The sequence below is a fragment of the Orcinus orca genome, chromosome 13, assembly GCF_937001465.1.
Source record: "Orcinus orca chromosome 13, mOrcOrc1.1, whole genome shotgun sequence".
Lineage (NCBI taxonomy): Eukaryota > Metazoa > Chordata > Mammalia > Artiodactyla > Delphinidae > Orcinus > Orcinus orca.
The window spans coordinates 58707017-58721064 of record NC_064571.1 but is presented as its reverse complement, the minus strand read 5'-3'; positions in this window follow the sequence as shown (position 1 = coordinate 58721064).

Sequence of the window (14048 nt, the reverse complement as noted above, 5' to 3'; positions counted from 1 at the left end):
CAGCATGTAGGTCTTTCACCTATTTGATTAAGTTTATTCCTAGGTATTTTTTGGACACAATTTTAAACAAGATTGTAAAAAATTTTCTCTTTCTGTTCTTTCATTATTAGTATAAAGAAATGGAACAGACTTATGTATATTAATCTTTCATCCTGCTACTTTGCTGAATTAATTTATTACTTCTAACAGTTTTTGTGTGGACACTTTAGGGTTCTCTATATAGAGTGTCATGTCATCTGCAAATAGTGACAGTTTTACCTCTTCCCTTCCAATTTGGATACCTTTTATTTTATTTTTTATTTTTTACTTTTTTGGCTGCTTGCTGGGGCTAGGACTTCCAATACTAATTGAATAGAAGTGGTGAGACTGGGCATCCTTGTCTTTTTCCTGGATTTAGAACGAAGACTTCTAGCTTTTCACCATTGTGTATTATGTTGGCTGTTGGTTTGTAATAAATGGTTCTTATTATGTTGAAATACATTCCCTCTATCCCAACTTTGATGAGAGTTTTTATCATAAATGGGTGTTGAATTTTGCTTTTTCTCCTTCTCTTGAGATGATCATGTGTTTTGTGTCTTTCCTTTTGTTAATGTGGTGTATCACATTGCTTGATTTGCATATGTTGAACCATCCTTGCAACCCTGGAATGAATTCAACTTCATCATGGTGTATGATACTTTTTACTAATAAGCAAAATATTTTGTTGAGAATTTTTGCATCTATATTCATCAAAAATATTGGCCTATAATTCTCTTTTTTTGTAGTGTCTTTGGTTTTGGTATGAGGGTGACGGTGGCTTCATAGGATGAATTTGGGAGTGTTCCCTTCTCTTCCATTTTATGGAATAGTTTCAGAAGAATAGGTGTAAGTTCTTCTTTGTATGTTTTGTAGAATTCCCCGGTGAAGTCCTCCGGTCCTCGGCTTTTGTTTGCAGGGAGGTTTCTTGGTTTTTTGTTTTGTTTTTTTGTTTTGTTTTTCTCTAGTTGTTGTTGTTGTTTTACAGACTCTATTTCACTTTTAGTGATCAGTCTGTTCAAATTGTCTGTTTCTTCTTGACTCAGTTTTGGCAGGCTCTGTGTTTCTAGAAACTTGTTCATTTCTCCTAGATTGTCCACATTTTTTTGACATTTAACTGTTCATAGTATTCTCTTATGATTTTTTATACTTCTGCCATACTTGTTGTATTTATCTTATTTCATTTCTCATTTTATTTATTTGGGTCCTCTCTATTTTCTTCTTGGTGAGCCTGGCTAAAGGTTTGTCAGTTTTGTTTGTCTTTTAAAAAAACCAGCTCTTGGTTTCATTGATCTTTTCCATTATTTTTTAATCTCTATTTATTTCCTCTCTCATCTTTATTATTTCCTTCCTTCTGCTGACTTTGGGTTTTGTTTGTTCTTTTTCTAATTCTTTTAGGTGGTAGTTGAGGTTGTTTATTTGAGATCTTTCTTGTTTCTTGAGGAAGGCCTCTACTACTATGAACTTCCCTTGTAGAATTGCTTTTACTGTATCCCATAGATTCTGTAATGTGTTTGCATTTTCATCTGTCTCAGAGTAATTTCTAATTTCTTCTTTGATTTCATTGTTGACCCATTTTTTTAGTAGCATGTTGTTTAGTCTCCATTCTTTTCCAATTTTTCTTTTTGTGGCTGAATTTCAGTTTCATATAATTGTGGTCAGAAAAGATGCTTGAAATAATTTCTATCATCTTAAATTTGTGGAGGTTTGTTTTGTTACCTAGTATGTGGTCTGTCCTAGAGAATATTTCATGAACACTTGAAAGGAATTTGTATTCTGCTTTTTTTTGCATGTAGTGTCCTGTAGATATCAATTAAGTCTAACTGATCTGTTGTGTCTTTTAGGACATCTGTTGCCTTATTGATGATGCCTTGTCTTGATGATCTGGACATTGGTATCAGTGGGGTATTAAAATCTTCTACTATTTTTGTATTATTTTTAATTTCTCCCTTTTTGTTTATTAGTATTTGTTTTATATATTTAGGTGCTCCTATATTGAATGTGTATATGTTAATAAGTGTAGTATCCTCTTCTTGTATTGATCCCTTTATCATTATATAATGCCCTTCTTTGTCTTTCTTTAGGACTTTGTTTTAAAGTCTATTTTGTCTGATATTAGTATTGCTACTCACACTTTCTTCTCATTTGCCTTAGCATGAAATATCATTTTTCATCTCATTACATTCAGTCTGTGTGTGTCTTTCACCCTGACGTGAGTCTCTTGTAGGTAGCATATTTTGGGTTCTTGATTTTTTATCCAATCTGTCACTCCATGTCTTTTGATCAGAGCATTTAGTCTATTGACATTTAAAGTAATCATTGATGTGTATGTACTTATCTCCATTTTAATCTTTGTTTTCCAGTTTTTTTCTTTCTGTAGTTCTTCTTTATTCATTTCTTCTATTTTTTTTCCTTTTGTGCTTTGATGATTTTCTTTTGTAATATGTTTTTGTTTTTCATATTTTGTTAATCTTATGTATGTTTTCGATTTGTGGTTACCATGGAGTTCAAGTATGTTGATCCATATCTGTATCTACTTGCTGATAGCCATTCAAGTTCAAACAAACACATTCTAAAAGATCTACATTTTATACTCCCCTCCCCCACATTTTATGATTTTGATGTCCTATTTTATATCTTCATGCTTATCCTTTTACTGTTAATTGTAGTTATAATGGCTTTTTATAATTTTTTAGTGTTTTTTAATCTATGTACTTGCTTATTTAAGTGATCTTCAATCATTATATATTTGCCATTCCTATTGTGAGTTTCCCTTTCCTATAGATTCTTGCTTCTTTTCTATTCAGAGAAGACCCCTCAATATTTCTTTTAAGGTAGGCTTAGTATTGCAGAATTCTTTTATTCTTTGCTTATCTGAGAAATTCTTTATCTCTCCTTCTATTCTAAATGATAATCTTGCTGAGTAGAGTATCCTAGGTTGCTGGGTTTCCCTTTCAGGACTTTCAATATATCATGCCACTTCCTTCTGGCCTGCAAAGTTCCTGCAGAGAAATAAGCTGATAGCCTTATGTGGGTTCCCTTGTAATTGATTTTGTTTTTCTCTTGCTGTCTTTAGAAACCTCTCATTATCTGTAACTTTTGCCATTTTAATTATTATATGTCTTGGTGTGGGTCTGTTTGGGTTCATCTTCTTTGGGACCCTCTGTTCTTCCTGTAACTGAATATCTTTTTCCTTCTTTAGATTTGGGAAGTTTTCAGCCAAAATTTCTTCGAATACATTTTTGATCCCCTTCTCTCTCTCTTCTCCTTATGGAGCCCCCATTATGCATAGGTTGTCCTGTTTTATATTACCCCATAGATGTTGTATGTTGCTTTCATTTTTTTTTCTTCATTTGTCTTTCTGCTGCTGTTCTAATTGGGGGGTTTTCATTATTCTGTCTTTCATATCACTTATTCATTCTTCTGTGTCCTTTAGTCTGGACTTAATTGCTTCTAGATTGTTTATTTTTGATCGATTCATCTAGATTGTTTCTAGATTGTTTATTTTTGATTGGTTCCTGTTTATAGTTTCTAGTTCCTTGTTCCAGTTACCTACATTTCTATCAATAATATTTCTTAATAATTTAGTATTTTTATTACCTCCTTTTTGAACTCAGGGTCTAGTACACTGGTGAGGTCTGTTTTATTATTTGTTCTTTCAGGTGTTTCTCTTGTTCTTTTTGTTGGAAATAGTTCCTCTGCTTTTTCATTTTACTTAACTTTGTCTGTATCAATTTAGGAGAAACAATTATCTACTCTGGTCTTGAAAGGGTGTCTTTATGTGGGACTTTCCCTGTGTAGACTGTGTGTTTCCAGTGTTTTTGGTGAGAGGGCTGGTTTTGTTATGGACGCCAGCCATGTCTTTCCTCAGGGTGTGCTGCATGTTATCCCTTTAATATGAGGTGTGGTTTGTGTTGTGGTATCTGGAGCCTGTGCTGGATGTGACATGGGACTTCCTTTCTGCTCCGTGCTGTCATTGCCCTGTCAGGGGTGGGATCTGCTCCCCATTAGTTGGAGTAGAAGTCCTGAGGGTTAGGTTTGATCAGGCTCCATTTTCCTCCTGTGCATTCTCTTCCCCAAAGGAGGTGAGCATTAAAACAAATCACCTGTGCTACAGAGGACCTGTGTGCCACCTGTGTAGGCATCTGCGGTTCTGCTCAGAGTGTCCCCTTCTCTGATGTGTTCATCCTAGATCTAGTGCAAGTCTGTTGTGTGGAGTAGGCTAGGGCTGAGGGTACGGGTGCTGTGGCTGCAGGAATTGCGATGGTGATGCCATCACCAGAGATCTGTGGTACTTCTGTGGCAGACTTGTCCCAGGACCTGTCTGCCCCAGATCTAGCACCAAGCTGTGGTGTGAAGTGGGTGAAGCTGGGAGATGAACTGCTGCATGCTCCTAAGCATGCAGACAAGGGCTGTTACTGCCCCACCTGGACCATACTATGGCCCTCCTGCTCCTGGTTGTCTGCATATCTAGAGGAGTCCACTCCCAGGGCCTGTCTTCCGGAGATTCAGGGCTTAGCCATCATGCACTGTTGTGATGCTGCCCCATGTGTGCTCTACCAGTGTCCTCTACAGCTCTGCCTAGATCATACCCCAAATGTCCTAGTCTCTCTCTGCGTAGCTTGTCCAAGTATCTGCCCAGATCACATGCTAAGCTGTGGAATGGAGTGAGCAGGGCCTCGGTGTTCTCTTCTCTGTGAGGTGGCAGCCCCCAGTGAAGGGCTTTCTCCACTCTGAATGTCAGCAAGCCAGCATGTGCACACTCCTCAGGATTAGAGTCTAGGCTTCTCCAGTCCTTCTATCTGAAAGTGGGTTTCCCAGCAGGCAACAGGGGGCTGTCTTCTCTGCACAGGACCACAGGACTGGGATGTCCAGATTGTGGTGCTACTTGCTCACTGCCCCGGGTAAGGATCTGCCCATGTGGACCTCCTCCTCCTTACAGATACCTCTGAGGGGTGCAGGTATCAACCCAATGCCTTTTTTCCATCCTACCTGGTTAAGTGGAGGTCTTTCTTGCACCTTTGGTTTTATAAGGGTTCTTTTCAGTTTCCAGTTAGTTTTCATGAGAATTGTTCCACATGTAGATATATTTTTGATGTGATCGTGGGGGAAGGTTAGTGTCATGTCTTCCTACCCCACCATCTTCCTCATCTCTTAATTCTTTTCTAAGTATCTTTTTTTAGGTTATAATTATGTTGTATATATAATCGCACATTATTTTTTTCACATAGCATTGTCATATGAATTTTCAAAACAAAATCTCACAAACAACCCAAAATAACTGTTACTGCAGTCAAGCGTTCTGCTTAGTTATGAGTTTTTTCTAAGAAAAAACACAAAAACCAACCAAACAAACAAAAGCAACCTGGTGTGCTCTGTTTTTGTCTTTGCCTGATAAGAGAAACCTTATGATGTCAACAGGACTAGTAAAGACTTCCTAGCACTAATTTCTAATGGAAAGTCATAATGGTGTATTATATGAGGCTAAATATGAGAATAGAATGAGTAGTCTTGCCAATTTCTGTGTTGTACTAATTTCTCATGAAATAAAATAAAAGAAAGAACTACATTGCTTACTCTGGCTACAGTCCAAATATTGACTAGATTAAATCACCTTCCTTTTGAGATAAGCTATCACTGTTGCAGTGGTGTTTTCACTCTGAATGGGAGCATAGGTAGCTATACAGGAGCCTAACTGACCATGAGTCTCCTGGCAGATTGTGATTGCCATAGGGAAGAATGCCAATGCCAGTCTTCATCTTCACACCACTGCGTATAGGACCACCAATAAATATAGAAAACCTAGGAAGCTAATCAAGCTGCAAAAAACTAATAATAATGCTGTCTATTTGAGAAACATTTCTAAGGTCTTATATTCTTTCTTGTCAGGACATTCAGAAGTGACTAGAGGGATACAGAGCAATAGGCAAAGATGGTGACAATGAGACTCTGGGGAACTGAAAAAAGACCCAACTAAAAGGAACTTTTTCCCCTACCTTGACTTCCTTTCATGGTATCTCAGTCTCACCACTACAAAATACTATTTTTGGATTTATTTAAGAAGATACACACAATGTGTATCTTTGGCAGGAGTGTCAATCCTTCTATCTATATTCTAGATTCCATTCCCCTTGGTCTCATCAAAAGTAACATGTCTCTCTGTTATTTCTCTGTGTCTCTCAGTGCTCTATCCTTTGTCTTCCAGCAAGCCCATTTTCTTTCACTATTTAAATCTTTTAGAACTAATGATATCTAATGATTATGTACTTTATCCTTGTAACAATATTGAGTTATGACTGCCCTTGATTTTCAGATAGGAAACTATAGCCCAAACAAACTAAATCAATGGTCGAAACGTTATGGCTACTAAATAGTAGAATCAAGGTTCAACCTTCATACCTGTTTAACTCCATTCCCATTTCTTTGTATAGCATCAACAGATGCTTTTTTCCCCATTATTCTACTCGTTGTCCATTCTTTTTCCTTTCCTTCAGTGCTTTCATTTTAACACTGAATTGTTTTTATCTCTCTCTACATTTCCTATCACCCTTGAACTCCCTGCAGTTTGCCATCTGAGCAATCATCAGGCCGATACTACTCTTTTGTAGGTTGATGAAGTTAATTTAGTGGCTTTCTCGTAATGCTTAGTTCTTCCCAGTGTTCTCACAAATGCAGAGTTGAACACCCAGTCCTTAAAACCTGTATTGCCCTTATTAACATGACATTGTTATTTCCTTTTTTCATTCTTCCCAAAACTAAAATTAGTTTTTTAAACCACCTTTCTTAGCTTTTGCTACAGTGTATTATTGGTTAAGGAATTATCTAAAACAGAATCAGATTCAAGTATCAGTTCTACCATGTATTGTCTGTGTGATCTTGTCCAAGTTCCCTAATATCTCTAAACCTTAGCTGCCATCATCTATGAAAGGTAGCTTAGAGAGAGAGGAAAATCGCTCATAAAGCACACAGTATGCAATGGATACTCAAGACATGTTTGTTCACAAACCTAAAGTTAGCATAATAAAGCACTTCAAATGAATTAGCTGTTGCTTACATTATGGGGATGTGGGCCATATCACTTTAAGGGGTCCCTAAAAGGCAGGCAGCCCGCCATGGAATAGTTCTGCTTGGCCTACAGTACCATGGACTTGCCACATAGAAACTAAAATTACAACAACAATAAAATTAAAAAGAAGGAACATCAAATAAACAGAATACGGCCCACATATTCTGTTTATATAATACTTGTTGATCAGCCCCATTAAATTAAGAGATAATAATAATATATCATGGCACTAAAGAACTGTAAACTTGAAATAGGGAACCAAGTATGAAAGAGAACATCCAACCCAAAATTCCCATTAGGTGTTAAGATAATGAAGTCAATGGATGTGCACATTAGAGAGAATCCAGTTGTGAAGCTCATCATTGGAAGTAACCGTATTAGGAGTGTTTTCCAGATTGACTACTATGGTAGGTAGAATAATGCCTCCCCCCATCACCACTAAAGATGCCCATGTTCTAATCCCTGGAATTCTTGAATATGTTGTATTACATGTCAAGTAAAAATTATATTTACAGATGGAATTTCAATTGATAAAATCAGCTGACCTTGACATGGGGAGATTATAAGGGGTTATCTGGGTGGGCCCACTCTAATCACAAGGACCCTTAATAGGTGAAAGAGGGGAGCAAAAGAGTGTCAGACTCAGAGATATTGGAAATGCTGGCTTTGAAGATAGAAGAAGCTGCTGTGAGCCAAGGAATGCATGCACCTCTAGAATCCGGAAAATGTAAGGAAATGGATTTTTCCCTAGAACCTCTAGAGAAGAACATAGCCTTGCACACCTCTGATTTTACCCACAAATACTTATTTTGGAAATTTGAACTCCAGAACTGTAAGAGAATATTCTTATTGTTTAAAGTTCTAAGTTTATCATAACTTTTTATGGCAGCAATAATAATACCACTGTTATACTATTATTTGAAGTTTCCCTTGTGGTAACTCTCAAGGTAAAATAAATAAACAGAAAATAATGGTGGTTGAATTTTCCCCAGGGAATAACCATGATCCCTTGGGAGTGCCACCCCTCCAAAAAACAAACACACACAAAAAATCTCTAAAATTGCAGATTTTTCTAGGAGCTAGAATCAAATTTGAGTGGATATGTTTTTGAGAAAAGAATTTTCTTTAAGACACAACCACACACACATATAATTGTAAACAGGTCCTGATGCTCATGGGATGTTTTAGACAATAATACCTCCTGAAGGCTGAAAACAGCAGAAAATTCGTGCCTCTTTAACTTTGTTCTTTATTGTCATCCTACATCCCAATGAAATGAAAATCCTAGGGAAAAAGTATCTTCATAAAAAATAATACATCATGCTAATTTCTTATAACTTTTGACAATATCTGTGTTTTATGATACCAAGCCAATAAATAAAAACAAAAAAAAATAAATTGATTATACACAATGATAGCAGTCAGAATATTTGTAAAAAAAAAAAATAGTTTACCACACTTGATAACTTAGCCATATCTTTAAGCCTGGATCTTCCTCAACTCAGATCACTTGGAAATAAAGGACAGCATAGAATTCCTTAAAGTGGAATCTAGCTGTGTATCTGTCATAAGGAGATGATATAAGACTGAGTCCCTTAATTTAAATGTCTCTAATGGAATAAGCTGGAGTCTTAATTAGGTCTTAATTAGACCACCCCTTAGCTGAAGTTTGTGATAAACAACTATTCAAGTGGTGCTTCCTTAGCCAGAGCACAAATTGCTATGATTATGAATTCGTTTCATTTTGTGCTTCCAGGAAGCTACATCACTTTGAGGTGGAATCTCCTATGAGATTAAAAGTCTAAGTGAGAAAAGTATGATTTATACATCCAAACATCCATCTTTGGGAATAGTCTCCAAAATAAAATGTTATTCTTTTTGTAGTTAGAGCTGCTATAAACAATTAACTAAGAGGCCACATGAGAACATTAGAAAAGGAAATGTGTGTGCCATCTGAGCATCTGGGTTTGTTTTCTCTCCTGGCTTGAGGAAAGCTCCATGTTAAAACCTCAAGAAATATTTTACTATCATTCTTCATCCAATCTCAATTAAATAGGACGTGTTTTTATACCTTTGGTGGTTTTGAGGTTTTGGCATGGCTTACTCATTTGGGGTTGGATCCTTTTGTATCATTACAGCTGTTTTCAATATTGACATTGAAAACTAGAGGAAATGTATTAACTTTACTACATTACTGAGTGCTGTTGATGTTTTACTTTTTCTAGCACTTGTTGTAAGTGGCCTGCTGTAGATTAATCCAAAATAATTCTTTTGATAAATTGAGTTTCCTGTCAAAATAGATACATTATGAGTTGTCTCTGCATCAAGTAGTCCCTTTACTCATGCAAAAATACATTTTAGTCTTCAGCAAAAGATGAGTGACTTTGGTCCTGACAGTCTTTAAAGAATTAGAATGACAAATTTTAGTAGGTCTTTCAAAAATGATAATGATAATATATACATTATCAAACTAGCCAGTTCTAATCTCTCATAACTCTCCCAGTCCCACTGATATCAAAGAATGTTTTTAATTAGTAGTTATCATCATCACAACTAGTCAAAAGTTACCAATTTCAAGAAATTTAGACTATTTTCAAACCTAAGCTATGATATCCCACATTAGAATTTAAAGAAAGTCCAAGGAATAGTGCCAGCAGCGATGGCAGTAATACCTGAATAAAGTGATTAAATTTTTATTAAAATTTCAAAGCACCTTTATGATGCTGCTTATTTTGTCATCTGTGAAGCAGGCTGTGTAGGATTATTAAACATTTTGGAAAACGAGAAATGAAGTCCAAGGAAATTAAATATCTTACGTGAGATGACACTTTCATGAAGTGGAAAATCTAGGTTTCTTGGACTTAGCCCTACAGTCTTTACTGTCAGCAGTTTTCTTTACTAGTTTCTCTTATCACTAGAAGAATGATCTAGACACCTTTCTACTAAATCTTTCTAGAAAATATATTAACAAATTTGTGGAAAAAAATTCTGATAACAATGTTATTCAGGGACTCAATTAGAGTGTGATATTTTGCAGCTCCTGTCATCTAAAGAACAAAACTATACTTGGCAAAAAGGGCCTAATCTTAGGTGTTAATCATTATAAAAACTTGTCTTGAGTTTGGTTCTGCTACTCTATGCATACCTAATCTGAGAAACATGACAAAATTATTGTTGGGATAATAGGGGCAGTTGCTTAGGGGCCAGAAATGTCCTGGGGACTTAGTGTTTCCAATTTCACCAGGACTCTTATCTCTTCATGACAAGTTCTTTACTTAACCTATCTCTAACTACTAACTTACTTAGTCTATAAATAGCAATGATACTATGGAATAATTTTTTTAATGCTAGTAAAACTTCTGCAATTACAAATTTTAGTAAAAGGCCAAAATGTTATTTTTAAAAAGTGTTATTAAAAAGTGTTTTAAAAACTCATAGTACCTTAAATATCTTGTTCACTGAATTTCTAGCCAAAACTAAGATTAAATTTATTCAATAATAATCTCTCAAATGAAATTAGTTGTGTCCAAGTTGTCTCCTTATTTGAACAATGATAACATGAATATTAATGTAACATAACGTAAAATGGAAGTTGTAGTTGAAGTACCATGACAGTATATACCATGTTCCAAAGAGGGGTTCAAGTGCATGATTCCAGAAGTGTCTATCAACCATGACTCTTAAACCTTTCATCCCCACCAGGGAGATAAGAGGGCTTGAGCTGGTTAGAGATGGTGATAAAATTTTGGTAGAGAAATATTGGCATGTTGCTTATAAGAACATCTATAGATAAGGGTTATAGGAGATCCTGTCTCTCACCCCAAGCATAAGGACAGGGACTTTAATTGGGAACTCTCAGAACATCCTGTATGGTTCCATTTATTCTGTGGGACACCATGGATTGGTGTCTGACATACACCAAAGAAATCTGAAGGTGTACTGAGTGATTAACCAGTTGCTTTGATGGTGGTGAAAAGGAACTGTTGTTATTGTCTGAGAATTGGCCTGAACTCACAAATTTTTTCAGGTTTTCAGGGTACTGAAAGCATGAGAATTTTCTTTGGTATATATGCATGAAAAAAAGAAAAGAAAACCAGCATTGGGCATTTTAAAACATAATTCAAGTTCTCAGTAGAAAGAAGCTGGACATAATAACAGATGCCTAGGAGCTGAGGAAGAAATCACAAGGGAAAAGTTAGAATGGAGATGATTCACCCGTGCTTAGGAAACCTCAGTTGAGTGATCAAAGTGATGGGAGTTTTTTAGAAAGAGTCAAGTTCAGAGGGTGGTAGGTCTCCACAATGACACCAGTAGTTAGAAACTTTCCTGCTTCTATTTCCTCCCACTACTCCAATCATAAAGGGGGACTGAAAACTGAAATTAACAAGACAGGGAAGGAAGAATAAAAGTATTTGGTAGAGATGGGATAAGGAACTACATACCCCTTTTCCCATCTTCTAGATTCTCATTTATAGTAAGCAAGTCAGGGAATTAGTTTTAACCTGAAAGCAAGATGGAATCTATCACTATCACTCAAGGCCTAAACAATTGGTTTCTAAACTGAGACGTTGCTGTGTGGATTGAAGAGACTGGAGAATCATTTTTGTTACTTATAATTAACCGGAAAAGCCATTAGGGCCTGCCACAGAGTAAATTTAAAGGAACTGTAAGAGGCATGTTGCTCTCTGGGGAGAGTCCATTGAGTCCTGTAGTAGGCTGTTGTAAAACCAGAAATAATAATCACTAAGAACATGGCAAATTTATTTGAATGGTCTACAGTGTAATTAATGATTTTTGACTTTCCTTCTAACTTTAAACGTCCAACTTATGTTTTCAGACTCAGAAAATCTTTCTTTTGATATCTATTACCTACTTCTGTTCTCAAGTTCCCATTCTGTTCCTAAAAATATAAAGCAATAGGTTCTGTTTTTCCTAACAGCCTGAGAACATTTTGAACTGTGTTATGGAAAAATAGAAATCTACACAGCTTTTAAGCTATAGTATTAAATACATGCATTTCCCTACCCCCCCCCTTTTTTTTTTTTTGCGGTACACGGGCCTCTCACTGTTGTGGCCTCTCCCGTTGAGGAGCACAGGCTCCGGACGCGCAGGCTCAGCGGCCATGGCTCACGGGCCCAGCCGCTCCACGGCATGTGGGATCTTCTCGGACCGGGGCACGAACCCGTGTCCCCTGCATCGGCAGGCGGACTCTCAACCACTGCACCACCACATTTCCCTCTCTTATGAGAGAGCAGGTAGTGATACAACAACGTGTAGGGAATTAATAATAGAATGGTAGCTGAATTAGTTTAGACATGTTCCTCTTTGGCTGTGATCTCAAGCTAATGATGGAAGAGTAGCCGTATTATGCAGTAATGGCCTCTTCCACCATTGCTTTTCAAAACTGCACTCAACAGACCACAGCCTGCCAATACTACTTTAATAATCGGCTGTATAGTGAGGAGAAATATAGAAGCACTTCCACATTTTATAGTAACTAAGAATCACTCCTATCTATAATTACAGCCAATACTTGGACAAAAAGGGAAAGACTTAATTTTCTTAGTGTCTTCATGCATGGAAAAACAATCAAGTTTTCCCTTTTTTTTTAAAATTGCATTGACTGGACCTAGCTGGGTTTACTTTTCCAAATTGTAAGCAAGCCAGGCAATTGCATGTTAAAATAAAGTCTTTAAACATCTAGCTGTTATTTTATTTTCTATAATCCTAATGGCCGTGATAAGAATCTTCCCAAGTCACATTTATCTTTTGCTCTTACTCCCTTAAGGGCTAAGCCAACTCTCTATTCATTGACCTTAAATCTTGATTAAGTTTTAGCTGGAAAGTAATAAAGCCAAAAACTGGAATATGGAATAGTCCGTTATTGATGGAATCTTGCCTTAAGAAACAGTGGGAGAAGCAATAATAAATGTTCTCTTATTAAAAATTGTGCTAAGCTAATGGGTCTGACTTTGTTGAGTTACTGATGGAATGCAGGAGAGTTTGACACAGCATGTTCACAAAGTGAACAAGAGTGTAGAAAGGATGGAGGGGGAGAGGTCTCAAAAGATTTTATTTTCAGGCCTTGTAAACTAATCTTATTGAATGATACATAGCTACTTCAAACTTGGCATTGATGTCTAGTTCACGTTGTGTCTAGTGTATGACAATGCTGAGTTGTCTTGACTATTTTATTATACAACCTCAAACAGAAGAAGATACCATATTCTGGTATAAGTGATAAAATAAATTCTTTTTCATAGACATTAATTATTGTATCAGGAATTTTTAGGGATTTCTATTCACTAGTAATATCTATTTTCTTGTATTTTATGATCATATGATGTTGACTTTTCCATCATGTTCTCTACAGTGTTGAAAGAGGCTTGTTTAAATCTCCCACTGTATTTGTAGAGTTCATTATTTCTTCTCATAGATCTATCATTTTTTGCTTTCTGCATTTTATTGGGTATATACAAATTTTTAATGGTTATATGTCCCTGGTGAATCTTTACCATTTGGAATTCCTCTTCTTACCTCTAGTATCTTTTCTGCACTAAAGCTTAGTTCATGAGATGTTGACATGGCTGCACAGCCTTTCTTTTGGATATAGTTTGTCAAGTACTTATTTTTCCCTCAACTTTCTTCTATTAGTTTTGTATCAGTATGTTTATGTGTGCCTCTTGTAGACAACTCACAGTTAAGCTTTTGAAACTTTAAGTGCAGTCTGAAAATATTTATATTTAAATGGAATATTTAGTACAGTTACGTTTTATGCAATTATTAAAATATTTATATTTATGTCTACCATATTATTTTATTCTATGTAACATCCCTCCTGTTTCTTTTACTTTCCTTTCTTGGTTTGTCTCAGATTGTGTAGATATTTTTGTCATTGCATTTTCCCCTTAATGACTGACATCTATTAGCACAATTTATGTATGAGGAAACTGAGTCATAGGAAAGG